This window comes from Macaca fascicularis, chromosome 17, assembly GCF_037993035.2.
Source record: "Macaca fascicularis isolate 582-1 chromosome 17, T2T-MFA8v1.1".
In the NCBI taxonomy this organism is placed as follows: Eukaryota; Metazoa; Chordata; class Mammalia; order Primates; family Cercopithecidae; genus Macaca; species Macaca fascicularis.
This window is the reverse complement of record NC_088391.1, coordinates 14,391,202-14,418,903: the sequence shown is the minus strand read 5'-3', so window position 1 is coordinate 14,418,903 and position 27,702 is coordinate 14,391,202. Positions and strand designations below refer to the sequence as shown.

At 39.1% G+C, this 27,702-nt stretch overlaps 1 long non-coding RNA gene across 1 annotated transcript in view; it reads right to left on the bottom strand.

Moving 5' to 3' along the window:
* Positions 1 to 10,971: 10,971 nt before the first annotated feature.
* The window catches only part of LOC102119423 (uncharacterized), a 29,658-nt gene continuing 12,927 nt past the window's right edge, over positions 10,972 to 27,702 (bottom strand). The window contains exons 2-3 of the long non-coding RNA XR_285701.5: positions 18,985 to 19,107; positions 10,972 to 11,866 (exon numbers count right to left, since the gene is read on the bottom strand). This is a non-coding gene — a long non-coding RNA (uncharacterized lncRNA). The remainder of the gene's footprint in view (positions 11,867 to 18,984; positions 19,108 to 27,702) is intronic.

Here is a 27,702-nt window from a genome sequence, read left to right as displayed (position 1 = left end):
GCTCTTGTCGGAGAGTCAAATCAGGGAATTCTCTCTCTCTCTTGTGCTGCCTCCCTTATGCCCAGGCACAAGTTCCAGTGAAGCCTTGTCTGGGAAAACTCTTTTGCCTTCATTTCAATTTCTATTGCATTGAGAGCCCAAGAACCGGTGGTCTATAACAATTTCATGTCAATGCAGTATTTTCTTTTTGAGACTCGGGGTCTTCAAGGAGCTGGTAAACTGGAACCCCTTGGGAGGAGTAAATGAGACTTCAGAAGCATTCCTGGGGAAACCATGCTCATCTGTGAAGAAACTAGTGGGAAAGATGTACCCCTATCAGGGTGTCTTAGCACTAAAGTGGTTTAAGTAATCTGCTTAGACGGAAGGGAGGAGAAATCCAAACTTCATAAGATGTGCTTAGAAGCCCTCTACAGAAAGAGTTGAGAAGATAGAAATTGTATATCATAGATGTTGGAACAGATTGTGGAAGACTTGGAATTGGGCTAAATAAATAGTGATCAAGTATTCTATCTAATGCACCTTCCTGGGGTATCTCTCTACCTTTTATTGGCTTTGAGCTATTTTCAACTCTGTTAGTTGTTGAAAACTAGCAATGGAAATGACTCTGATTCATAAACATGCAAATGAGTTGTGTCTAGTAGAGAGATAATTGATTTTCTGTTCATTCCCCACCCTCTAGAAGCTAATTTGTGTCTATTTGTAATTTAGTCTCAGCATTCTTTTTGCCTACATAGATGGAATTCTTTGAATTTTCTTTTGACACTATTGGCATATGTTGCTGGTTCTCTAATTAATACATTGAATAATTTTTTTTTTTTTTTTTTGAGACAGAGCCTCATTCTGTCACCCAGACTGGAGTGCAGTGGCTCAATCTTGGCTCACTGCAACCTCCGCCTCCTAAGTCCAAGTGATTCTCCTGCCTCAACCTCCTGAGTAGCCGGGATTACAGTTGCCCACCACCACGCCTGGCTAATTTTTGTATTTTTAGTAGAGATGGGGTTTTGCCATGTTGCCTAAGCTGGTCTCAAACTCCTGGCCTTAAGACCTCCACCAGCCTCAGCCTTCCAAAGTGTTGGGATTACAGGCATGAGCCACCACACTCAGCTTTAAATAAAATGTTTAATATATGTTCATTTTATATTGGTATGAATTATGATTTTACCTTAAGCAGCAACACACTGTCCTTTAACACAGGGCAGGGGAGTTTTAAAGGGTGATCATAAATTGTTCCTAAGGATTATTTTGGATCACAAAAAAGAGAGGCTGGCTACTTTTTGTTTTGGCTTGATTAATTTACATAGGCTGAGTAAGATGTCTTAATTAAACATATGAGCCTCTTTGAGTGTGGTTAACCAATCTAGACGTATATGGTGCTGAACAATTATAAGACCAGAGAATTAACTTCTGTCTGGAAGTTTCATAAAGAATCTCAGGTGACATTTTCAATAGCCTCTGTTATTCTAAAGATTAAACAAAACAGCCTTATTAGTTCTTGTATTCTGACACTAGAAAACCAACCCAAAGAGATTTTTCTTACAATTGTCACCTGCAGTACCTATAAATTAGGTTGGCTTCTTTCGTCCTCCACATCCCAACAATCTGGGCTAAGCTTCCTAACTCTCTCTACTTCCCTTAAGTCTAGGAACTAGAAAGCCACAGATCAGGTAGCAGCCCATTTTTTAGGAAAAATTTGTGGGCATTGGTTCCACATATGAAGTACAATCCTTATTATTTTTATTTTATATTTTGGTAGAGACAAGATCTGGCTATATTGCTTGAGCTGGTCTTGATCTCCTGGACTCCAGTGATCCTCCCACCTCAGCTTCCCAAAGTGCTGGTATTGCAGGTATGAGCCACCATGCCAGACCAACAATCCTTATTCTTTAATGGTGGACTTGTCACCACCCTTAGAGCCTAAAGCACCAGTAGAGAATCAAGAATAATTCTAAGAATTTCCAAAGAAATGAAATCTGTGAAATTTCCCTCATCAGTTCAGCACATCCCGCTCTCACGTATGTCTTGTTCTGCTGCCTTGTAGGTCTGCAGAACAGTTTTCCTGAAAGTGCTCTGCTTCTGAACTAACAAGCACCCTTGATATCCTGATTGAGTTCTCTAGTACAGCTTCATGATTGCCTAAGTAATGTTGAGTTGGCTCCAAAGCCTGTACTCATGAGTTGATTTCTTAAAATATCAGTAGTTATGAGTACCTGGTTTAGTTCATTCCATCAGGCTCTAAGACTGTTTTTGTCAAAGATCTATTTTCTTTTCCTTTTTTTTTTTGGTGGGGGAGGGGGAGGTGGAGTTTCACTCTAGTTCCCCGGGCTGGAGTGCAATGGCACACTCTCTACTCACTGCAACCTCCGCCTCCCAGGTACAAGCGATTCTCCTGCCTCAGCTTCCCAGGTAGCTGGGATTATAGGTGCACGCCACCATGCCCAGCTAATTTTTTAGTAGAGACAGGGTTTCACCATGTTGGTCAGGCTGGTCTCGAACTTCTGACCTCCGGTGATCCACCCGCCTCGGCATCCAAAGTGCTGGGATTACAGGCATGAGCCACCGCGCCTGGCCCAAAGACCTATTTTCTATCTTGAGGCTTATAAGCTTTCAGGTGAGGAAGTCAGAAAAGTGGAAATCATCTCTTGATGAGAAGACTAAATGACAGCCAAGCGATCTCAGCTCACTGCCACCTCTCCCATGTTCAAGCCATCCTCCTGCCTCAGTCTCCTGAGTAGCTAGGACTGCAGGCATCCACCACCATGCCCCACTAATTTATTTTTATTTATTAATTTTTTAAATGGAGTCTCGTTCTGTTGCCAGGATGGAGTGCAGTGGTATAATCTTGGCTCACTACAACCTCCACCTCCTGGATTCAAATGCTTCTCCTGCCTCAGCCTCCAGAGTAGCTGGGATTACAGGCGTGCACCACCACACCCAGCTAATTTTTATATTTTTAGTAGAGATGGGGTTTCACCATGTTGGTCAGGATGGTCTCAATCTCTTGATCTCTGATCTGCCCTCCTCAGCCTCCCAAAGTACCGAGATTACAGGTGTGAGCCACCATGCCTGGCCACTAATTTTTGTATTTTTAGTAGAGATGGGTTTTTGCCATGTTGGCCAGCCTGGTTTAGAACTCCCGACCTCAGTGACCCACCTGCCTCAGCAAATCCCAAAGTCCTGGGATTGCAGGTGTGAGCCACCACGCCCAGCCCACCATTCTTTCTTAAGTGTTTGACCGATGTTTTCTCTCGGCATAAGAACATACTGTGGATAGCAAAGGCACTGACAAATCTTCAGAGTCTTCAATCTGTTTTGCAAAAATGTACAATCTATAAAATATATTTATATTAATAATGGTTTATTTGTAGAACATTAACCTACGGAAGACTGAGTTTCTCCTTTATTTAGCAACTTTTCTTGACAGCTTTTGCCATGATGTGGAGCTACTTAAGAAATAAGGAGTTTATTAGAATTTCTCATTATTTCTGCCACTTCTCTTTTGATAAGATGTGGTAGGCGAAATCATGGGTCCACCAAAGATCTTCACGTCCTAATACCCAGAATGTATGGATGTGTTAGTTTATATGGCCAAAGGGATATTGCAGGTGTATGATTAAGCTCAGGATCTTGAGATGGAAATTATCCTGGATTATTGAGGTGGGCCAGTATAAAACCTCTTAATATGAGGATTATGTAAAATATAAGAGAGGAGAATGTGGTGAGATAATGGAAGCAGAGATTGGAGTGATTTACTTTGGAGATGGAGGAAGTGTCCACAATCCAAGGAGTACAGACAGCCACTAGAAGCTGGTAAAGGCAAGAATATGAATTATCCCCTCGGATCCTGCAGAAGGACCCAGCCTCGCCAACACCTTGATTTTAGCATATTGAAACATTCCTGACTTCTGACTTCCAGGACTGGAAGACAATAAAATTTGTGTTGTTTTAAGCCACTAACTTTGTGGTAATGTGCAAAAGCAGCAATAGGAAACGAATGCATAAATTTATAAAAACCACAAATATTTGCAATCTCTCAGAACCCCTCAGGAAAAATCCCAGAGGTCGTTTAGGTATAAAAGACATCTTGAAATTTTTTTCCCCCTCAATTTTAGAATCTGATCTTGAAGAGACAAAAATCAAAAGAGCTATCAGAGGAAATTTACTAAAAGAGAATCATAGATGTCACAGTACATGAATAGTTTTAGCTGGGCTATGCATTAATCAAAGTGACAATGAAATATATTAAAGTAAATGCAGAAGAAGTTATCATGACATTCTTTTTTTTTTAAATTGAGGATATTACTAACTCAGCCAAAGGAAAGAAAATGATTCTAGTGACACATGGAATCTCTGCTACCTGAGAAGATTACAGAGTAACCCTTCTTACCGCTTGTTAAGAGCAGACAAAATACTCCATGATCAACTTTAATGGAAAGAAGACCAAATTCTAATTTCATATTAACATTGTATTTGGCTGTAGAAGAGTCACAGAACTCTTTCTGTTTTTTTTTAAATTTAGGAATTCTTGAATCAAAACTAAGCCAACTTTGCCAAAGTTTTAACATGTGTCATGCTTATTTTTACATTAATTATTAGTATTTATTATAAAGCAAGGCAACAAAATCATTTTGCACATTCTTCTACAATTGTATGTATCTATTCAAGTTTTAATCTTCACAATCTTTGTTCATGTTCTGGAGTAAGATACTTAATTTTAGGACAAAATTCTTTCTTTTTTTTTTCTTCGTAAACACTCCGTTACCTTTTATCCAAAGTTATATTTCTCTGCCACTCTTTTTCTAGCAGTCTTAATCACACATATTAATTTTAACTTTTTTTTTTTTTGAGATGAAACCTCACTCTTGTTGCCCAGGCTGGAGTGCAATGGCGTGATATCGGCTCCCCGTAACCTCCACCTCCCGGGTTCAAGCGATTCTCCTACCTCATCCTCCTGAGTTGCTAGGATTACAGGCTTTCACCACCATGCCTGGCTAATTTTGTGTTTTTAGTAGAAATGGGGTTTCTCCATGTTGGTCAGGCTGGTCTTGAACTTCCGACCTCAGGTTATCTGCCTGTCTCAGCCTCCCAAAGGGCTGGGATTACAGGTGTGAGCCACCGCACCTGGCCATTAACTTTAACTTTTAACTCAAGTAAGTAAAGTAAGCAAACTTCATTGCTGTCTTACGTTCAGACAGCCACAGCCACCCCAACATTCAGCCACCACCACCCTGATCAGTCGGCAGCCGTCAGCGTCAAGGCAAGATCCTCCACCTGCAAGATTAGGACTTGCTGAAAGCTCAGCAAGTTACTTACTTTAGTTAACTTTTAACTAAGTAAGTGTTCTGTTCGCTTTCTAAAATGCTCAAATTTTAGAAAGTCAGCAGAAGACGCCCAATATGATTTTGTATAATCACATGTATCATTTTATCACATTTTTAAAATGGCAAAAATGATGTCTTCATTAACACAGAGTTTTCAATTTTGTCTTCAGGGAATACAGACATGTCTTGGAGACATTATAGGTTTGGTTTCAGACCACCACAATAAAGTGACTATAGCAATAAAGAGAGTCACATGAATTTTTTTGGTTTCCCAGTGCATATAAAAGTTATGCCTACACAAGATTGTAGTTTATGAAGGGTGCAATAGCATCGTGTATAAAAACAATATACATATCTTAATTTAAAAATACTTCATTGCTAAAAATTGCTAATGATCATCTGAGCCTTCAGCAAGTTGTAATCTTTTTGCGGGTGGAGGATCTTGCCTTGATGCTGAGAGTTGCTGACTGATCAGAGTTGGGTGGCTGTTACTGTCTGAAAGGAAGACAGCAATGAAGTTTCCTGCACTGATTGACTCTTCCTTTTACAAAAGATTTCTCTGTGGCATGAGATGCCATTTGATAGCATTTTATTCACACAAAATTGAAGTCAGTCCTCTAAAACCCTGCTGCTGCTTAATCAACTAAGTTTACAAACTATTCTAACATTTTTCTTGTCATTTCAACAATGTTCACAGCATCTTCACCAGGAGTAGGCTTCATCTCAAGAAACTACTTTCTTGCTCATCCATAAGAAGCAACTCCTCATCTGTTTTAAGTTTTGCCATGAGATTGCAGTAATTCCGTCACATCTTCAGGCTCTACTTCCACTTCTAGTTCTCTTGCTGTTTCCATCACATCTGCAGTGATTTCCTCCATTGAAGTCTTGAAATCTCTCCACGTTACCCAGGGGTTTGGAATCAACGTCTTTCAAACTCCTGTTATCATCGTCATTTTGACCTCCTCTTATAAATCACAAATGTTCATAATGGCATCTAGAATGGTGACTCCTTTCCAGAAGGTTTTCAATTTACTTGGCCCAGATCCATAAGAATCACTATCTATGGCAGCTAAAACCTTATGAAATGTATTTCTTTAACAATAAGACATGAAGGCTGAAATGAATTGTTGATCCATGGGCCACAGAATGGATGCTGTGTTAGCAGATTGAAAACAATGTTACTCTCCTTGTACACATCCATCAAAGCTCTTAAATGACCAGTTGCATTGTCAATGAGCAGTAATATTTTGAAAGAGATCTCTTTTTCTGAGAAGTAGGTCTCAATGGTGGGCTTAAAATATTCAGTAGACCATTTTGTAAATAGATATGCTGTTATCAGGGATTGTTGTTTCATTTTTAGAGCACAGGAAGAGTAGATGTAGCATAACTCCTAGGATTATCAGAATCGTAAGTGAGCATTGGCTTCAACTTAAAGTGACCAGCTGCATCCGTCCCTAACAGGAGAGTCAGCCTATCCTTTGAAGCTCTGAAGCCAAACGTTGACTTCTCCTCTCTATGATGATGGCATCATCTTCCAATAGAAGGCTGTTTCATCTATATTTAAAATCTGTTATTAAACTGGATGCAGTGGCTCACACCTGTAATCCCAGCACTATAGGAGGCCAAGGTGGGCAGATTACTTGAAATCAGGAGCTTGAGACCAGCCTGGCCAACATGCTGAAACCCCATCTCCACTAAAAGCACAAAAATTAGCCAGACATGATGGTGGGCACCTGTAATCCCAGCCACTCAGATTGGGGGTGGTGAGGCAGGAGAATTGCTTGCACCTGAGAGGCAGAGGTTGCAGTGAGCCGAGATTGCGCCATTGCACTCCAGTCTGGACGACAGAACAAGACTCTGTCTCAAATAATAAAATAAAATAAAAAAGCCTGTTACTTAGTGCAGCCACCTTCATCAGTTATTGTAACTATATCATCTCATGACTAGCTGCAGCTTCTCCATTAGCACTTGTGCTTCACCTTGTATCTTTTTGCTACAAAGGTGGCTTCTTTCCTTAAACTCATGAGCCTGTCTCTGCTAGTTTCTAAACTTCTTCTGCAGCTTCCTCACCCCTCTCAGCCTTCACAAAATTATAGAGAGTTAGGACCTTGCTCTGAATTAGGCTTTGACTTAAGGGAATGTTGTGGTTGGTTTGATCTATCCAGACTCCTTAAACTTTTCTCCCTCACAGCAATATGGCTGTTTTGCTTTTTCATCATTTGCTTGATGCTGGAGTAGCACTTTTAATTTCCTTTAAGAACTTTTTCTATGTCTTCATAACTTGGCTAATTGGTGTAAGAAGCCTAGCTTTTAGCCTGTCTCAGCTTTTGACATGTCTTTGTTACCAAGCTTAATCGCTTCCAGCATTTGACTTAAAGTGAGAGACGTGCAAATCTTCCTTTAACTTGAATACTTAGAGGCCATTGTAGGGCTCTTAATTGGCCCAGTTTCAATATTGTTGTGTCTCAGGGAATAGGGAGGCCCAGGGAGAGTGGGGAGAGAGAGAGAGACAGAGAGAAATATGAGGGAAAGGTCAATTGTTGGAACAGTCCGAATACATATATGTTTGTGTATATACATATTCACATACCTATAGACATGTGCATTCATAGATATGTGAAAAATTATGTTTGCTGACCAATGTTTTAGTATTCTCCTGGTAGAAATTATCCAGATATCCAAAGATTATTCATTAACTCAAGTTAATAATAATCTATGTTCCTCATGTTAACTAAGGATCTTGAAAATTATGTGAAAACTGATGCACTATAGACCATAATCACTGTTGATGTAAAAGATGATCGGAATATAACCATGTTTAATTGAATAAATAATTTTGTATTTTTCATAATTCAAAACTTTGTGAAAGTATGTTGGTTTGTCTGATTAGTAAAATAGCATAAGAGTTTTGAGGAATTCAGATTAAACAGTGTATTCAAGAGAAAACAAAGATTTATTGTGATAAGTTTTGTTGTATTATATTCTACATAGATAAAGTCAGACAGAAGACAAATAGCTGTTTTTAAACCAAAGTGATTAAACAAGTTTAATATGTCTAAAAAGTCACTCTGATTACATAAACCTGGATTCTCTTATAATAATGTTTGTGAAACAGCAGTTTCTGATTTTCATTTGTTCGTTTGTTGGGGATGTGGGCAAAGCATATTTGAGGTATTAGAACTTTAGTTTTTTTCTAGGCATTCTGGGAATATTAGATTTATGGAAAGATTTATTATTCTCTATAAAACAATCAGAACAGAGCTTCTTTGTGAGACTTTATAGTCTATTTTATTAATACATTCCAGGTGTCGTTCAATATTTCAAGCTCGCATAACAAGAGAAAAAGGGTTACAAGTTATCTGGACTGAGAGGTCGCTGCTTCAGTTCTACAGCATCAGCCAGAGGTTAAAGGTGAACTTAGAATCACAACTGACAGTCTCAGATCTCAAAGAGCGGTTCCCCTTTCCAGTGGGAACATCTTAACGTTGATTTGAGCTAACCAATAGTCTGACAAATAAACAAAAGATGAACAAACCAGATCTACCTCTGACGCAATCTGTATCATCCATTTGGACATATTGATGGGGAACACCTCTAAGCTGTCAAAATATTAACTTGATTGTCATACAAATATAAAATGAGCACGCATGAAAGATTTATTTAAGTCATGGTGAAGGAACCAGCAGGGTGATAAAGCCAGCTCAAAATGCTTTTGAGGTACTGAGTATTTAAAGGCAATGAAGACAGAACGTTGGAATAAGGTTACTAGGTTAGATAGAAACTGATTTATGTCTGATAGCCCAATAAAAATATAACCTTTGGTTTTTTTAAATTCTGCACATAATTCATTTCATCTCTATCGGACAAAAATCTCCAAGTTACTATGTAACTTCACAGAGTCTAGGCCCTAATCAGTAGTACATAGTATGACAAAAAAAGATTCAAGGATTCATTCTCTTGAAGAACTAAATAATCCCTGCATGGGCATATCAGGCCAATGATTCAATATGCCATTGAATTAAGACGGGCAGCCATCCTTTTATAGTAATCCTTCTTATCCACAGCGGAATATGTTGCAAGGCCCCCAGTCGATGTCTGAAACTGTAGGTAGTACTAAACCTTACATACGCTATTTATTTTTCCTATGCTACATACCTATGATAAAGCTTAATCTATGAATTAGGCATAGGAGGCAGGAGATTAACAATAACTAATAATAAAATAGAATAATTATTATATGCCAGCATCACTACACTTGTGCTTTGGGGCCATTATGAAGTAAAATAAATGTTACTTGACCACAAACACTGTGGTACAATGACATGATCTGATCACCAAGTGACAAAGTGACTAATGGGCGGGAAATATAGTGTGGATCTGCTGGACAAAGGGACAATTCCCATCCTGAGTGGGATGCAGTAGGAGAGCGCAAGACTTAAATTATACTTCTTAGGATGGCATGCAATTTAAAACATATACATTGTTTATTTCTGAAATCTTCCATTTAATATTTTCAGACTGTGGTTGATCCCAGATAATTGAAACTGTAGAAAGTAAAACTTAGGTAAGTGGGGACTATTGTACCTTATTTTCAAGTTTTTGTTAATTTTGTTAATATAAGTTGCTCTTCTAGTAGGCTCCAGGGAACTTCATGGACTTGTAGATTTCCACATTCAGGAGGGAAAGGTATCTTTCCTGCATTCAACACAAATATTTGACATTTATTATGTACCAGGCACTGCACTAGTATGGCCCTGGCTGTATAGCCATGAACAAAACATACAAAACTCTCTGATGGCCCTAATATTCTAGTGGGGGAGGTAGGTGATAAACCAGATGTATTCTCTGTCAGTGGGAGATAAGGGCTGTGGCAGATGTGCCCTTTTAGGAAAGGTGACCCAGAAAGCATTCATGGAAGTGACATTTGAGTCTCATCTGAAGGAGATGAGACATTGATGAATTTCTACCAGCCCTAACTCTGCTTAAGAAACAGGACACCTGTGATAAAAATTTCCCTTTGTAACCAGGCCAGTTGAGACTGGTTAGAACCAAGATAGCTGACCCAACAACTTCAGCAAGACTTCAGGCTTCATTACAATCTCATTGCCATGCTAGATGAGCACCATGACTGTTGATAATTGCCATGACAACAACCGGAAGAAGCCATGAAAGGACAGACAGGAAGGTGGCGCTCTGGTTCCGGAAAGTTCACCACCCATTTCTGGAAAGACATGAATACTCTTCCCTTCAGTTTTAAGGTCCAACCCCTTCATTAGAGAAACCCTATATTTTAACCCACTCCTTAGTCAAGAAGTTGACTTGTGAGCCTTGCTCCTGCGTCTCGAGTCCATGGCCAGCAAATAAAGCCTGCACTGCTTAACACTCACTTTCGGTTTTATGTATTGGCTTTGTGACACCAAACGGGGAAAGATCTCATCTGTTGGGGGACTGGCTTTGTGAGTAACAGGAGAGTGCCAAAGTGTCACACAGGAAGAAGGAGTCAATGCTGTCCTCCGGATTTCTCCTGAGTTTTGGAAACTTAGGGGAGAGAAAGCCCTCACAGCCAGGGGTGGGCCTGGATGGCACTTGAGGCAGAACTTTGGACTTGTTACTGTTGTCATGCGCGTCCATGTGAAGAGACCACCAAACAGGCTTTGTGTGAGCAACACGGCTGTTTATTTCACCTGGGTGCAGGCGGGCTGAGTCTGAAAAGAGTCAGCGAAGGGAGATAAGGGTGGGGCCGTTTTATAGGATTTGGGTAGGTAAAGGAAAATTACAGTCAAAGGAGATTGTTCTCTGGCGGGCAGGAGTGGGGGTCACAAGGTGCTCAGTGGGGGAGATTTTTGAGCCAGGATGAGCCAGGAAAAGGAATTTCACAAGATAATATCATCGCTTAAGGCAAGGACTGGCCGTTTTCATTTCTTTCGTGGTGGAATGTCATCGGTTAAGGCGAGGCAGGGCATTTGCACTTCTTTTGTGATTCTTCAGTTACTTCAGGCCATCTGGACGTATATGTGCAAGTCACAGGGGATGCGATGGCTTGGCTTGGGCTCAGAAGCCTGACAACTGTTGTTGTCCATGGTTCTAAAAAAGTTTGGTAAGGTTTGGGTTTGATTGTAGCTTGTAGGAGACTTGGGGCTCACACTAATTACTTGTGATTTTTTTAATTTACAGATTATATTAATTTTGAGTGCCAAAAATACTTAAATGACAAAATAATCATCAGATTCTCTTAAGAGCTTTAGTTTTTTAGTGGAGTTTAAAAATTTTTTAAACTTGTATTTTTAGTTGATAAAAGATAACTTATGGGGTCTGTATTTGTGGGTTATGATGTAGTGTTTCAACCTGTCGATACATTGTGGAATGATCACAAAGGTCTCTCCTTTTCCTCTTCCTTCCTGTGCCCCAACCAGCCGCTAATAACCACTGTTCTATCCTCTACTTTTTTGAGTTCTGCTTTTTTAGATTCCACATATGAGTCAGTCAGATTCTTTTATGGACCTTAAAGTGATGCAGTGACATGAATGCTCTCTCACTCCTGCCTCAACCTGTTTCAGAAAAACAAAACAAAACAAAAACAGTAATTAAAAGTATGTACTGAAAAGTACACAATGCCTTAGTCTTTCCCTCTTCTTTATAAGCATATCTGGAAGTAAAGTGCACCTGTCATTGATTTGGGTCTTAAAAATCCCTATTTTTTCCATAGTTTAATTTCATTTCTACAGCTGAAGTACCACTAATGATATATATGTCAGGTAGACAAGAGTGGAAATATTAATTGCCAGTGCTTCGGTCCAGTTTGTATGTCGGTAAGAAATGTCAGTGATAGGCAGCATGTACTTCTTTTGATGTTGGTGAGTCAGCAGCACTGAGGGCTTGAATAGAAGCAACCCAAGTACATGATGGGAGATACTTGGGTGTAATTGGCAACACTGGTAGGGTAGTGAACCACTTAGTTTGATAACTCGAGAAAGATCTCTCAGAAGAGCATATTATCTTAGAAATACTAATGGAACAAAGTAGTCTTAAAATAGCTGGGTGCGGTGTCTCATGCCTGTACTCCCAGCAATTTGGGAGGCCGAGGTGGGTGGATCGCCTGAGGTTGGGAGTTCAAGACCGGTCTGGCCAACACGGTAAAACCCCGTCTCTACTAAAATACAAACATTAGTTGGGTGTGGTGGCACACACCTGTAATCCCAGCTACTAGGGAGTCTGAGGCAAGAGAGTTACTTGAAGGTGGGAGGCGGAGGTTGCCGTGAGCTGAGATGGCACCACTGCACTCCAGCCTGGGCAACAGAGCAAACTGAATCAACAACAACAACAAAAACGGGCCCTTTGTATCTTTCAGTATAATTTTCAGAAGCACCAGGTTGCAGCCTCTGCAGTGTCATGGTAGTAGTGGATCTGAGTCAGCAATCCAAGGGGATTTTCAATTTCAATTGACATTAACCTCTTTTCTCCTCCCTCTTTTTTTTTTTCCCCCCCAAATCAAATGGACTCAAGTTATTTGTGTACTTACAAGATTATAAACTCCTCGTAGGCACCTGTGTAGCATTTGGCATATCACAGTTGTGCAACCAAAGTTTGCAGAATTGAATAATGAAGGACGGAGGAATGTGCCACCCTCAAATATATCACTTTGGCATAGGATTATTTTGAGCTGAAAGCAATTGAGAAGAAACAGATACAAGAAAAGCTCCCTGCCTTCCCCCAGTTTTCCTAAAAGCAAGATGTAAATTTGTACAGGTGTCTCCCTTCTCCTCTCTACCAAGGAGGAAGTTAATCACCAGAGACAACTCTAGATGCTTGTCAGCTTTCAGATGTTTGACTGCACAGGGAATCTACATAACAAACCTTACTAACTAGCCTTTATCTTCCATTAGCTTCCCTCATATATTTACCTTCCTATAGTTTGTTGCCCTAGTTTTTTTTTTTTTTTTTTTTTAATAGAGATGAAGTCTCTCTATGCTGATCTTGAACTCCTGGGATCAAGCGATTCTCCATCCTCAGTCTCCCAAAGTGCTAGGATACAGGCATGAGCCATCAGGCCCAGCTTACACTAGAAATTCAGTCTTTTTCCTTTGTCTCTCTAAAATTTATTGTTTATTTGTTGTGATACTATATACACCCAAGTCTTAACCACCTTTATTGAATTACTCATCACTGAGTATTCCCATGTATATGCAAGATGCTCATGTTAAACTCTGTTTGTTTTTCTCTTGCTATTTCATTGTCAATCTAATTTGCAGGGTACCAGTTGGAGAACCTAAGATGAGTAGAAGATAGAATTTCTTTTCCTCCCCAAGAGTAGCAGCATTGGCACTGAATCTGACACCACTTACGGACACTGATAATGATAGTAAGAGCTACTGACAGCCATGTGGATGGTGCCAGACACTGAGAAGGTGCTCAGCAGGAGTGCTCTCACCTACTCCTCTCAGCCACTTTATGAGGGAAACGTAAAGGAGAATCCATAGCTACAAAGTTAAGTAGTTTGTCCAAAGTTATGTGGCATTTATTCGTCCTAGGCTTGAGGTCTGAATCCTCCTTCTACCATGCTACTTACTCTGCCTCCAGATAATCGTGGTGGTTTTTCATAACACCCGAAACAAGAAAAAGGAAAAATGACTTTAAAAGTTCTTGCATATTATAATCTCATGTTAAAGCACCAAATAAGGTCACTCATGGAAAGAACCTTTAGCACAGATTGAAAAATGAGGACTTTTTACTTTTATAGCTGTGTCCCACTTAGAATCACTTTTCATCTAAAAAAAAAAGAAGCAATTTCATGAAGTGCTAATTTTAATCAACTTACATCTGCATAAGGACTTCCAGCCTTCTCTTGCATATTCCAGTACATAATTCTCCCCTTTCCAGGCTAGACAGCACTGAAAATATTTACAACTGGACTTGTGGTTGCATATACCAGTGAAAACATTAGACTGTCCTCTCCCATTTCAAAGACCTTCTCTTTTTCTGATTATTATTTATGCAGAAGGGGCTTCCTTAGTATAGCAATACATGTTAAATGAAATTAAAAATCAGAGTAAATTTAAGGCTCTTTTGCCTGTGAGAAAAGTTTGCCCATTCTGTTTATTTTCTCCTAATATGGTTATGAATTTCAGCAATTTCTGAGTTGAGGTAAAAAGAGCAAACATTTTGTTTTGTTTTAGTCTTTGTAATTCTGATATGCTATAGTGGATCCTACAATGATTTTCGCCACTCAATATAAATGATATAGTTGGACGCGGTTGCTTTTGTTAAAGTAGATGGCCTTTACTGCCCTAAAATGATTTTAAGGCTCAAAAGTGGAGCATTTCTTTTTCCACTCTCAGAAATAACTTCAAAATACACCTTTTCATTTCAGTGGTTAGGAGCTAGGTAAGTTCTTAGCAGACATAAACCAAAATTCGATTTTTTTTGTAAGCAAGAATCTGCTTTCTAAGGACTCCTGACACCCCATTATGCACTGGAAATCAGAATCGCTTCTCCACCCTCATGTCATGAGATTATACCCACTCAATATTAGGAGCTCAGGAATGCGTCTAGTTCCTGACACTTAGTGAATGGTGTCCTAGGAATGGTTGTGCATGATTTTCCTCATTTCAAACATATATGTTCTCTTCTTCCTTTTCAGGCTCCAGGCGCCTTGATGAGATTGATGAATTTTCTTTTTTAAAACAAACAAACAAACAAAACCATGCATTTGTGTTACCATTTCATTGTTATCCTGAGCCGATTTCATTGTTTGTTTGCTCCAGCCATGGAATTCAGTAGACTGAACATAAGCTAAGTCTCAGAAATAATACCTTTGAAAATCATCCTGATTCCTCCCCTGTCTGAGTCATAGAACACAAGTCTCCTCCAAAAATGGTCCATCTTCCAGGCTCCTCAAGGTTTCTCTGATCCTTCCTCCCTCTCTTTCCCCTTTCGGTTCTCCTTTTGTATACACAGACTCACAGAGACGTGTACAGGCATTCTGCCTTTGTTTCTCTTTCTCTCCCTGTTGCCCCAAACTTCTGAGTGGTCACTGACAGGTAGCGAGTGGCTCTTGATGCACTTCTCCCTTCATGGTGATGATGAGATGTTTAACTGGTTGAGGGTAGACATCACTGAGGGACTGGAAGAGGTAGGACTGGACCAGGTCTGAACTTGCAGGGTCGTTGTTCTTCCATGACTGATCCTCCTGTGCTCAAGGCTACACATTATCTTTTTTGTCTAATAATTGTGTATCTCCACTACTTTCTTAGGTCTGCCTGTTTTTTCCTCCCTGGTAGGATAATAGATCAGAATGTTTATGGAACACCATGGCTGTTCATTTTCAAAGAAATTAGTTTGTGTTGCAGGCATAACTAAAAAATCAATCAGGTAATTGCTGGTGGACGGCATGTATACCCAAACGTGATTTAGCCTGGTTTATCTTTATTCTCAAGGACTAGTCCTTTAAATATAAACCTCTTTAGAAGGTTTAAGACACCAACATGATTCTTCGCTAAAGCTCCAGATAAATGATGCCCTATCTGTGTTTACAAAGGCAATAAAAATAGACTACAGGATGGTTACCTGGTCAATTTAACAAATCAGAATGAATTGTTTTTAAACTTGTCTTTATATCTGTCTTTAGGAAGATAAACTTAATTATCTCTCTTCCAAATGTGCATTCTTAGCATCTTCATGATCTTAATTCAACTTCTTCATCACTCAGAGGTCAATATATGGTATACCTCTTTTTCTTTTTTTTAAATAAGAAATCTACATTTAAAAAGACATTTTCCATGAACTTTACAATGTGTAAGGAATTTGAACAACAATTTGGTTATTTTGTTTACCAATGCCATTGAAGCAGCTAATTGTGAATATGCTGGGAGATGGGCCATTACCAACTCAAATGGGTAATCAAAGATATTTGGGAGAGATCCTTGCCAAGCTGTGATAGGAAGATAATAGCCATCACCAAGCATCATTAGGCATTTACAGTTTTATTTAAATGAAACAATAAGCTTATGTTTTCTGGACATAAATACTTACACAGAACAAGCATCTCTTCATGTGACCTTTAAGTTACATTAGTTACAACTACCATTTATTATGAATTTTACATGTACATTATTGTCAGGCTAAATACTTTTATCATTCCCATTTTATAGATGAGAAAACCAAGGTGCATGTCTTTCATTTTCTTCTCTATATTGTTTTTGTGAGTCAAGGTTTTTATTGTTTTTAATTTTTTCATTTGTGAAATCAGGTATATTGGAAACTTTGGAGTTGAATAGGGCTTAGTGAGTTAATGGACTATGTGGCATATTTATTAAATCAAGAGAAAAGCACTCTAAATATATAACCTTATGCGCAACATAATCAGAAATGGTAATCTCTTATCCTGTTTTGGGAGGCTTAATAGATAGTAAATTAAAAACCCTCCAATGCGCAATGTGCTATGGACATAAATGTGTGGAAATACGTTTGTTTACTGCACTGAGTTTTACATACCCTGATGAAAGAACATTTTAGAAAAAAAGTGACTTTAAATTTTAAAAATTCTTTTACTTATTTTACTCCATTTTGCCTTTTTGACACCATAATGCTTGAAAAATTATAAAAAATTTAAAACATATGCAAAATCAAAAAACTAGTTTGCTTTCTACCATATCTTATCCAACCCAGTTTTCCTTCCTAAAGTCAACCACTCTAATGAGTGTAATCAACATACTGTGTATTCTTCCAGAAAACCTTATGCACAAAATATTAGCAGGACATACAGTCTGCTTCTCACCTTATTATTTTTTTGCTTGGCAATGTATCTGATAGATTGTTCTAAATCAGTTCATAAGTTGTTTTTGTTGTCTGAACAAACCATAATGTATCTAACATGTCTCAGACTTCAACATCTTCCCAGATGAAGAAACAAAAAGACTCTCATTTTGTTTTCTCTCTTTTTCTCATGTGCTGGGGCTTGACTTTACCTAGACACTCACGTCACTTATCTGCTCCACTGTTCCTGAACAAACACAGCATGTGTGACATGGATTTACTTTTCCACATTTACACAGAATCACATCTGCTTGCTAACTTACTTTGACAATGAATAGAGAATTTGGGATCGTTGTCATAATCTGCTGAAAACCAAATTGAGGTTCATTGATCCTGGGGTCTTGAACCAACGTGTCATTTAAGTCATTTTCATTCTGTCATCCTGTCCAGGAGGAATTCAGTTTTTTTCCACAACAATCTCTGTCTGGATGAATGGTTTAATCCGTACAATTTTAAATAAATTTGGTTATTCAATCTAATAATGAGCTTTGTCAGAGTCAGCATATAAATATTATTATGTAAATATATGCATTTCGAAAATGCACTGAAGCTTATTTTTTAATTCAACAAAAATACAATGAGTGCACTATTACAGGTGTTCAGCTAGGTATGGAGATACAAAGATAAATAGGGTATGGTTTTTGCCCTCAAAGGCAAAATTTATATCATAAATTTTCAGAAGCATATACAAAGAGGTAACTTCTAGTATTTTGAAGGTAGAGGCTTGATTTTGTCTTATGGGGTTTTACATTTGTTGGAAACTTATATACATTAAATTTACTGTGTTAAAAAGTAATTGGGGTCTAGTTAGGCTATCTGATCCTCAAATACCTGAATGATTATAGTCCTCCAGACCAGACCAATCATGCAGGGAATTACCTTGAGGCAATGGTAGCTTCTAAGTGTACTATGAAGCACGTTGTCTCAGAGATCAAAGAGCAGAAAGGTTTAGGGGCCAATTAAGATACTTGTATCATATAGTTTACTGAATCAATTTGAAATACACAAAGAGAGTCAAGGGTAAGGAGATGGGGTAAGTTAACATTCTTAGATTAGGGTCTAAGTGGACAAAGGAACACAATACTTGAGTCCTGGGTATCATAATGTTCGTATATCTTCTTTCTTTCTCTTACTTGCCAATGCTGAGAAAATGGATAAAAAATGAATGTCAGCCTTCCTTGTCAATAATGTGATTATGAGAACCAGAGGTGAGGTTTGAGTTACAGGTTCACAGACAAAAGGAGTCCTGATCCAATGATACATGCTTGTTCTACACAAGTACATATAGGCCAGAATGAGACCGTAGTGGGTATCATCAATAGGTGGCTGAATTTGAGGGTGACATAGCTGTCATCCTAGAGGTACCATGATTTGGTTTTTGCATCTATTTCTATTTTGTCTTAAACAAAACTCCTTTATGCACCATTATAATTTTGGTTTATTCTATTGATCAATGATTGGCAGGCCTTACACGTTACTATGTCTATATATAACTTGCCACATTAATTTTACCAATGTCTCACAAGTTACTTGCTTACCCATTATCTATACTTAACACGTTCTCTGAATTTCACATATTTCTTATAACTTTTGTTAAATATGCCTAACAATTATTACAAATTCAGTCCATCCTGTTTCTTTTCTTGTCTTCTATAGCAGAATTGAATATTCTTAAACAGTACAGAAAATGTACATTTATAAGACCTTATTCTTGAATTCCAATCCATGTTCTACATGATGTTGGCCTTAATTTCAATAGTTCCAAACTGAATTTACTGTCTTTCACGCTAAAAGACTTTTTGGTTATTCTCTATAATGATGAATAGTGTGAATTTTCCCCCAATCATAAAGTTACCTTTGCTTGTTTCCTCTTTATCAGAATCACTAACGCCTGTTGCTCTTTTCTTCAGCCTTTTATCTTCTCTCCTTTACTGCTGCCACAGATGTAGTCCCAGGTTTTCATAATTTCTTTTTGGAGCTATTAAAATAATATATTAATTAGTTTATATGTTCAAAGACTCTTCCACTTGCTGCCAGCTATTTTTCTCCAATACAATCTGGTTCCTGATTCCCTGTCCAGTATTTTCCTGATATGGTTAGGCTTTGTGTACCCACCCAAATCTCATTTTGAATTGTAATCCCCATAATCCCCATGTGTTGAGGGAGAGACATGGTGAGTGGTGACTGAATCATGCGGGCAGTTTCCCCGTGCTGTTCTCATGATAATGAGTTCTCATGAGATCTGATGGTTTTATAGGTGTTTGACAACTCCTCCTCCACATGCTCCTCTCTCTCTCTAGCCGCCTTGTAAAGAACAGACCTGCTTCCCCTTCTGCTATGATTGTAAGTTTCCTGAGGCCTCCCAAGCCATGTGGAACTGTGAGTCAATTAAACATCTTTTGTTTATAAATTACCGAGTTTAGGGCAGTTCTTTATAGCAGTGTGAGAATGGACTAATACACCTCCTATCCCAATCCTTCATCCAGGATTGTCATTTCTCCTAAAAATCAAGCATGTTCATATGTATGAACACTGGCATGTGTTCTTTTTTCCTTAATTTACTTTTGAAATAATTATAGGTTCACAGGATATTGAACAAATGATATAGAGAGATCCTAGTGTACTCTTCATCTAGCTTCCCCCAGATACATATTTTTTTTTATGTTTGGAATACCCCTCCCTTGCTTAACTACCTGGTATATATATTTTTTGGCGATGGGGTCTAACTATGTTGACTAGGCTGAAGTGCTGGCTATTCACAGGCATGATCATAGCTCACTGCATCCCCTAACTCCTGGTCTCAAGAGATTCTCCTTCCTCAGACTTCCAAGCAGCTGGGACCACAGACATGTGGCACTGCACCTTGGTATAATCTCAAATATTTTTTAAGCTTCAGCTTCAATGCCATAATGTTGTCTTCACTTCTCCCCGTCAGTCCTGAGTTAATCACTTCTTCCTGGATGCTGATACTTCCCTCAGGACCTCATATCTATCTTCTCTGACAATCCTTTGCCACTATGAAGACAAGAACTGTGTTTTATTCATCTTTGAGTCCCTAGCAACTAACTCAAAGCACAGCACATGTTAAGTGCTCAATAAAAATATGTTGAATTGGCCAGTTGCTGTGGGTCACACCTGTAATCCCAGCACTTTGGGTGGCCAAGGTTGGTAGATCACAATGTCGGGAGTTCAAGACCAGCCTGGCCAATATGGTGAAACCCTGTCTCTACTAAAAACACAAAAATAAGCCGGGCATGGTGGTGGGCGCCTGTAGTCCCAGCTGCTCAGAAGGCTGAGGCCAGAAAATTACTGAACCCAGGAGGCAGAGGTTGCAGTGAGCTGACATCACACCACTGCACTCCGACCTGGGTGACACAGCGAGACAAAGTCTCAAAAAAAAAAAAAAAAAAGGAAAAAAAAAGTAGAATTCCATTTCTAGAAAATAGGATGTAAAAATCCAGTTGTAGAAAACAATTGCATTTAGTGGGTGATATTTTAACCAGGGCTGTTATTATGGATTCCTTTCTATATGATCTGTTCTGTGGTGAACAGATCTTTGCAAACCTACCCTCAAAAGGCAAGGAACCTGAGGGGCAGAAGAAAGAGGCTGACAAATCCAGTATATCAGAAAGAAACGTAAATATTACAATAGGGACTTACCAACAGAAGCCCTAGTCTTGGATAGCTGTCAGGAAAGATGGTGGATCTCTACACTATCACCCCCTCAGACGCAGGACTCATATACCATAGGGAAGGAATGTGTAGGACAATTGTAGGGAAAGGCAAGAATGCTATAGGTATCTGCCTAAGGGCAGGATTTACAGTAACAGTAGATAAAGTAGAAATCTTAGAGAGTTTCCTGGAATGGGGAATAACCAGAAATTAACATGGTGAATTAGCATCTAAGATGGAGCTGTGGCCTTCACATGATCTTTCTTAGAGAAATGTAAAACATAATTCAATTTTCAAAAAATATTTACTATCATGTTCTTGAGTCTACCTATTGAGTAGTATGAGATAAATATTGAAACACCTGTTCAAATGGAAAATTCCAGTCTGAAATATGATTCTCTGTGCTTATTGTTCCAAATATATAGTAATAATATCACTCCTGGGATTGGGGATTCTGACTTGACTCATACTTCCTTCTCTGGTAGAAAAGTTGCATGTGATCTGAAAGCACAGAGGCCCCTGCAGGCTCGGAGTTTGAACTAGGAGGCCACATGAACACGTTGGTCGGACCTCAGTCTCTCCTAAAGCTCTGTCTCACATGTGCCCTCAATCAAGTCCTCTGATCTTTTCCTATCTGTCCACCTCAGCTGTCCATCCACAGGAAGGAGGCAGCTGGCCACAGTGGCTGCAGCTGGCACCCATTGTGAGAACTTTGCTGCGTTGGGAGAGTGGCCATGTGCTTCCTTGCTGGTGTCCATCCTTGGCCCACAGCTCACCATTGCTGCACAGACGTTGTGATGCAAGCCATGATTCCACTGGCCATATCCTCCAAAAACGTTTTCATTAGGAGTTTTTTTTTTTTTTTTTTTTTTTAAGGCAACACATTGACATTGAGGTTGTGAAGACTGTGATGGCAGCAGTGAGGAAGATGATGAAAGCGAGAGCATGATACCATCAAGGACATAGGTGAACAGAGTGCCTTTCATATGGACACTCACTTCCTCAGCTACCCCGGTGAAGGGTCCACCACCAGTGCCATGCCAGCCTGCCCTGGTTTGCTTCATCACATCCAGCACCTGGCCATACCTCTGGACTCTGGAGTCACATCCTGTCCGTTAGACTCTCAAGCTTGAATACAGTCTCGTAAGTTTCCTCACCAAAATGGCCTATCTCATTCCTTTCTGGGGAAGATTAGACCTAGTCCCAGAGGCTGATTGAGAATAGAAGCCACCCTGTCCTTTCTCTCTTTCTCTCTCTCTCTAGTCTTTTTCAAGTTTCTTTTCCCCCTGCACAAACTCTTCTTATTTCTATCAGTCCAAATACTAAATGCTCCTGTGAATACCCTTTCTGCAACTCTAGGTGAGGTATAGCTGCAAGATCTTGCTGCAGGTTTGTTAAGTTGGAGGTAGGGCTGTTATTCCTAGGATCACAAGTCCTTTTAAAGAAAAATACCATGTTCTGAACATTTAACACAGCTTCTTTTTGCCTTTGGTCTTTCATTAATTTAAAAAGAAAAAGGAAAGCATTTTGGGGGTTTTCTTTGTTTGGGTTTGTTTGTTTTTGAGGTGCAGGGGCAAGTGAAGTACTCCTTCACCTGTAAATTAGAAACAGAAGAAACAGACTTTATGTCTTCCTGTTGACCTCAATAGCAACTGGTCTTCAGAAATGATCACACAGGCATTTCTATAACTGAGTACTTAGGTTAATTTTCTTCTCCTGACATCTTGGAAGTGAAAACAAGATTGGTTTATTTTTTTAAGAGACGAGGTCTTACTCTGTTGCCCAGGCTGGAGTGCAGTGGCACCATGATAGCTCACTGCAGCGTCGACCTCCTGGACCCCAGTGATCCTCCTGCTTCAGCCTCTTGTGTAGCTGGGACTACAGGTGTGTGCCATGATGCCTGGCTGATTTTTAGACTTTTTGTATAGATGGGATCTCACTGTGTTGCCCAGGCATGTCTCAACCTCCAGGCTCAAGCAATCCACTTACCTTGGCCTCCCAACGTGCTGGGATTACAGGTGTGAGCCACCATGCTGACCCATTAAAACAAGCATCTTTCACTGGTTTCAAGGTCCAAACCAATGGATTGAGTGACACAACACTTTTATTCTTGACAGGTGATGTTGAAAGAGCAGTAGGAGATAACTTTCAAGTGGGTCTTAGGAGGATTGAAAGGTGGATTCAGATATTCCACCTTTCTGCAGGGTGAAATATTTCTCTTGTGAGTAAATCATTCAAAACAATAGACCGGGAGGTGGATGAGTACTGTCAGTCAGCACATGCCCTTCTGTTCTGTGGAAGAACTTACAATAATGGTGATTGGTTGAATAGATAGTTCATTAAAGTAAATTTAAATGGCCAGAAAAGCAAGTTAGGATTTTAGAACTGTTTCAAGAAGAAAAGCACTTTGTAATATGATGTTTTGGAGTTCATAGACTAACTCACTACAAATAAAATACAAATCTATGGGATGATGGGTATGCTAAGTACCCTTATTTGATTATTATACAACATACACATGTATCAAAACATTCAATTGTACCCCACAAATATGTACAATTATGATGTACCAATTTAAAAAATTCACTGGGTAAGATTGTCTTATTTGTAGAGAGCATATCAGTGAAGAATCTTAGGAAGTAATAAGTGTTTTTTCTGTAGAAGCCATTCCCTCATCTAATCCTATACCATGTTAGTACCCTAGGCTGATTGTAAAAATGCAGCACTGAAGAAGTTTTCATTTAAAGAAATAATTTCAGGTATTCCATTTTTGTTCTTCACAGAGGTTATTTTTGGTGGAATTTTATTGCAAGTGTAGTTATTGTTCCTTATCTGGCAACATTCTCTTGTCAGTTCTATTTTTGGTCTCTTTCCCTCCTCTTACTTATAACTGAGACCACATCTTGCTTTCCATCCAAACAAAATCTTCTCTTTGAAATCGATAAAATTAAAATGAGAAAAGTAAGGAGAAAAATGTAAGTTCAACATTTTATTTTCTTATTTCTAAATAGAGTCTTAAAACTATAATCCATGTTTTGAGATTAGACAAAATGCTTTTTTAGTTTCATTGAAATATCCAACATAAAATATACATTTATTGGTTACTGGTATCATGGTGGTAGGTTTCTCAGAAGTTCAAAGCTGATAATTACCTCTGCGGAAGAAAGTACTCTTAGATACTCTAAACTAGCAGTCCCCAACTTTTTGGACCAGCGGTTTCATGGAAGACAATTTTTCCACAGTCTGGAGTTGGGGTTTGGATTGGGGATGATTCAAGTGCATTACATTCATTGTGCACTTTATTTCTATCATTACACTGTAATATACAATGAAATAATTATACAAATCACCATAATGTAGAATCAGTGAAAGCCCCTGAGTCTGTTTTCCTGCAACTAGATGGTTCCATCTGAGGGTGATGGGAGACAGTGACAGATCATCAGGCATTAGATTTTCATAAGGAGCATGCAACCTAGATCCCTCACATGAGCCGTTCACAATAGGGTTCATGCTCCTCTGAGAATCTAATGCCACCACTGGTCTGACAGGAGGCGGAGCTCGGGTGATGTGAGTAATGGGGAGTAGCTGTAAATACAGATGAAGCTTAACTCGCTTGCTCACCACTCACCTCCTGCTGTGCAGCCCAGTTCCTAATAAGCCACAGACCAATACTGATCCATGACCTAGGGCTTGAGGACCAGTGCTCTAGGCCAGTACTGTCCAATAGAAATATAATATGGGCCTCATTTATAATTTAAGATCTTCTAGCCACTATGTTTAAAAAGCTAAAAAGGGATATGTTGATTTGAATAGTATATTTTATTTAATCCAGTGTATCTAAAGCATTATCATCACAACATGTAATCAAAATGTAATATTTGACATTCTTTCGTATCACACTAAGTCTTCAGGATCTCGAGAGCATTTTATATGATCTCAATTCTGACTGGCTGCATTTCAAGGGCTAAATAGCCCTTGAAACCACATGTGATTAGTGGTTACCATACTAGATAGCACAGCTCTAGAATATAAGTATAATAAAATTAGTACATGTTTTAAATATATACACAACTGTATATAGTTTTAAAACATACTCCCAGCAATGTTAGATTTTTCTTAACATAAATTTTTTTTATTAGATTGTGGAATCTCACAGATATTAAGACAGGCATATTATAGTTGATGGATATTTAAAACAAATGTAATTTATAAATTATTTTTAAAAAGAAAGGCACAACTTCTCTTTCATGTGTAGATTTATGCACATGTATCAATTGAGTTTCTCTGTCTTGTCTTAATTTTGATCAATAGCTTTCCATAGTCTTTATCACTTCTTAACGGCTTGAGTCTTCTTAATTTTTCTTGTTAAAAATATATTGAATGAATAAATTCAGGAGTATAGCAGTTTTAGAACCAACAGTGCAATTTTTTCAGTTAGTTGAAAGCCCACTTTTCTGATAGGCATGGCTTTAAATTTACATTTAGAAACAAAATCATTTGCTTTTCCCTTTGGTTAATGACTGTTACTAGGATGAATGCATCATATTCTTTATCAGTGTCTTACTTTTTCTTTCCATTTAAAATTCTTTTCAAGTCAAATTCACCTTTCAAGACTCAGATTGGCTCTGAGTATCTTAAAATTTCTGCTAAAATAGACCCATAACATTCTTGGATTTGACACAGTCTTGCTCTAGGTATTTTCTTTAACAGTGACAGAAAGTCACTGTTCTCAGCGACACTGGAGATCAGGGTGTGAACTTGGGTTTCACTGGCTTTGAGACCAGAATGCGAGTTAGGAGAGTCAACAGCCCGAACACTGTGTCTCACCCCACTTGTTTTCCCCACTCACCTTTATAATGTACTAATTCAATTGCAGAGATAACACTTTTTTGTGTGCAAAATGTCCTTATGGTCCCCAAGTGTAACTACAAGGAGAGATGTAGGAAATTAAAATTCCTACTAAATTAAAAATTCTTAAATAGTTCTTTAGCAGAAAATAGCATGTTTGGATATGCTGAAAGAAGGGTATTGAGTATATTAATACATAGATGTGAGCAAATTGCCAGATGGAAAAAAGAAAAAGTGATATCTGAAATCAGTTAGTTAGAGTTCCCAGGGGTGCAAAGGCTGCCATCTTTGAAGACAGGAGCCAGCGAACTTTCTGGAAAGGGCCAGGTAGTAACTATTTTAGGCTTTGTAGGCCATGTAGTCTCTGTCACAACTACTCAGCTATGCCATTGTAACTTGAAAAGCAGCCACAGAAAATATGTAAATGAATGCACATGGCTGTGTTCTAAAACTTTATTTACAAGCAGAGGCTGTTGGTTGGATCTGGCCCATGGACCATAGGTTGCCAACTCTGATAAAAGAGATAAGCCTCAAGAAAAGATCTGTTTAGTAGCTACATCACAATGTTCACCTCCTGTTACTTGGGAATACCTGCACTGTGGGAATAACTTTCTCCTGAATCATGTCACATTTCCCACAAGGAAACATGAATTTCTTATGCATATTCCCATACCCCAAGGCAGCTATTTTATTAGGTAAGATACGTGTTTGGTTGTTTAACAGAAGCTGGAAAAATAGTGCCTTAAGCAAGAGAGAAAATAATTTCTGTTGCATGTAACTTCCGCATGTAAGCAGGCTAAGGCTGATGGGTGACTCCTGGGTGTTACCTCCTCTTCATCCCATCATGGCTCATGCCACCCAGTCTGCACTGTGGCTAGAAAGAAGAGGAAAAAGGAAAGGGGTAGGCGTATCCCTTCTCTTTAGGAGTGTAGCAGCCAAAAGGAAACATCCCCTTCGCCATCTGAAGTTTCACTGAGAAATCAACTGACAAAAGGCAGATTAGTAGGAGAAGGCCTACAAAATTTATTTTAATGTTCAAAGGCACAGGAGAATTGCATGAGATTGATTACCCAGTAATCCAGTGAGGTGCAGATGTATAAACGAGGTATACCCTTCTTCATAGGGGAAGAGGAGCTGGGGAGAATGTGGCAATTTGAGGGATAGTAAATGAAGTTTTGGGGAAATGAATGGACTTGGAGAACATACGGTGGCCTGGGACAAAGTCTGTTGGACATGCAGAGCAGACAGCAGCTGGTAAATGATTCTCTCTGAAAAACTAAATGGGGCTGAAAGACAATGGATGGTGGCAAACATCTGTCAGGTGTGTTGACAGACTTCAGTCTTTCTTCCTGTGACCTGAGTTCAGTTAATGGCCACACCTGGAAGGAACCAGAGATAATTGTTTTCTTCTTTGGTGGGTCCATACTTTTGGCAGATAAGGAAGGTCCAGACTTTAGAGGACAGACAGCTTCATCCTGTGCTTTGGGACAGACAGGATTGAGAGACAGGTGTGTGTATGAGGGGGAAGATCAGATATACCTTGAAGTTGCTGTTTTTTTTTTTTTTTTTTTTTTTTTTGAGACAGAGTCTCACTCAGTTGCCTAGGCTGGGGTGCAGTGGCATGATCTTGGCTCATTGCAGCCTCTGCCACATGGGTTCAAGCAATTTTCATGCCTCAGCCTCCCAAATAGCTAGGATTACAGGTATGTGCCAACACACCTGGCTAATTTTTGTATTTTTAGTAGAGATGGGGTTTCACTATGTTGTATAGGCTGGTCTCAAATTCTCGGCCTCAAGCGATCTGCCTGCCTCAGCCTCCCAAAAGTGCTGGGATTACAGGCGTGAACCACAGCAGCCAGTCAAGGTTGCTTCTTTAGTCCAGCTTGTCAAAGTGCTGTATTTGGGGTATAGGTTTCTGAGCCCCAACAAAGTAAAACATTGAAGTTGCTCACATCATTTCCGTTCACGTCTCATTGGCTAGCACTTAGTCGCACAGCCTCGTCAATATGCAAGACAGGGATGGGCTAAGAAATGTGTACATATTCTGGGCAGC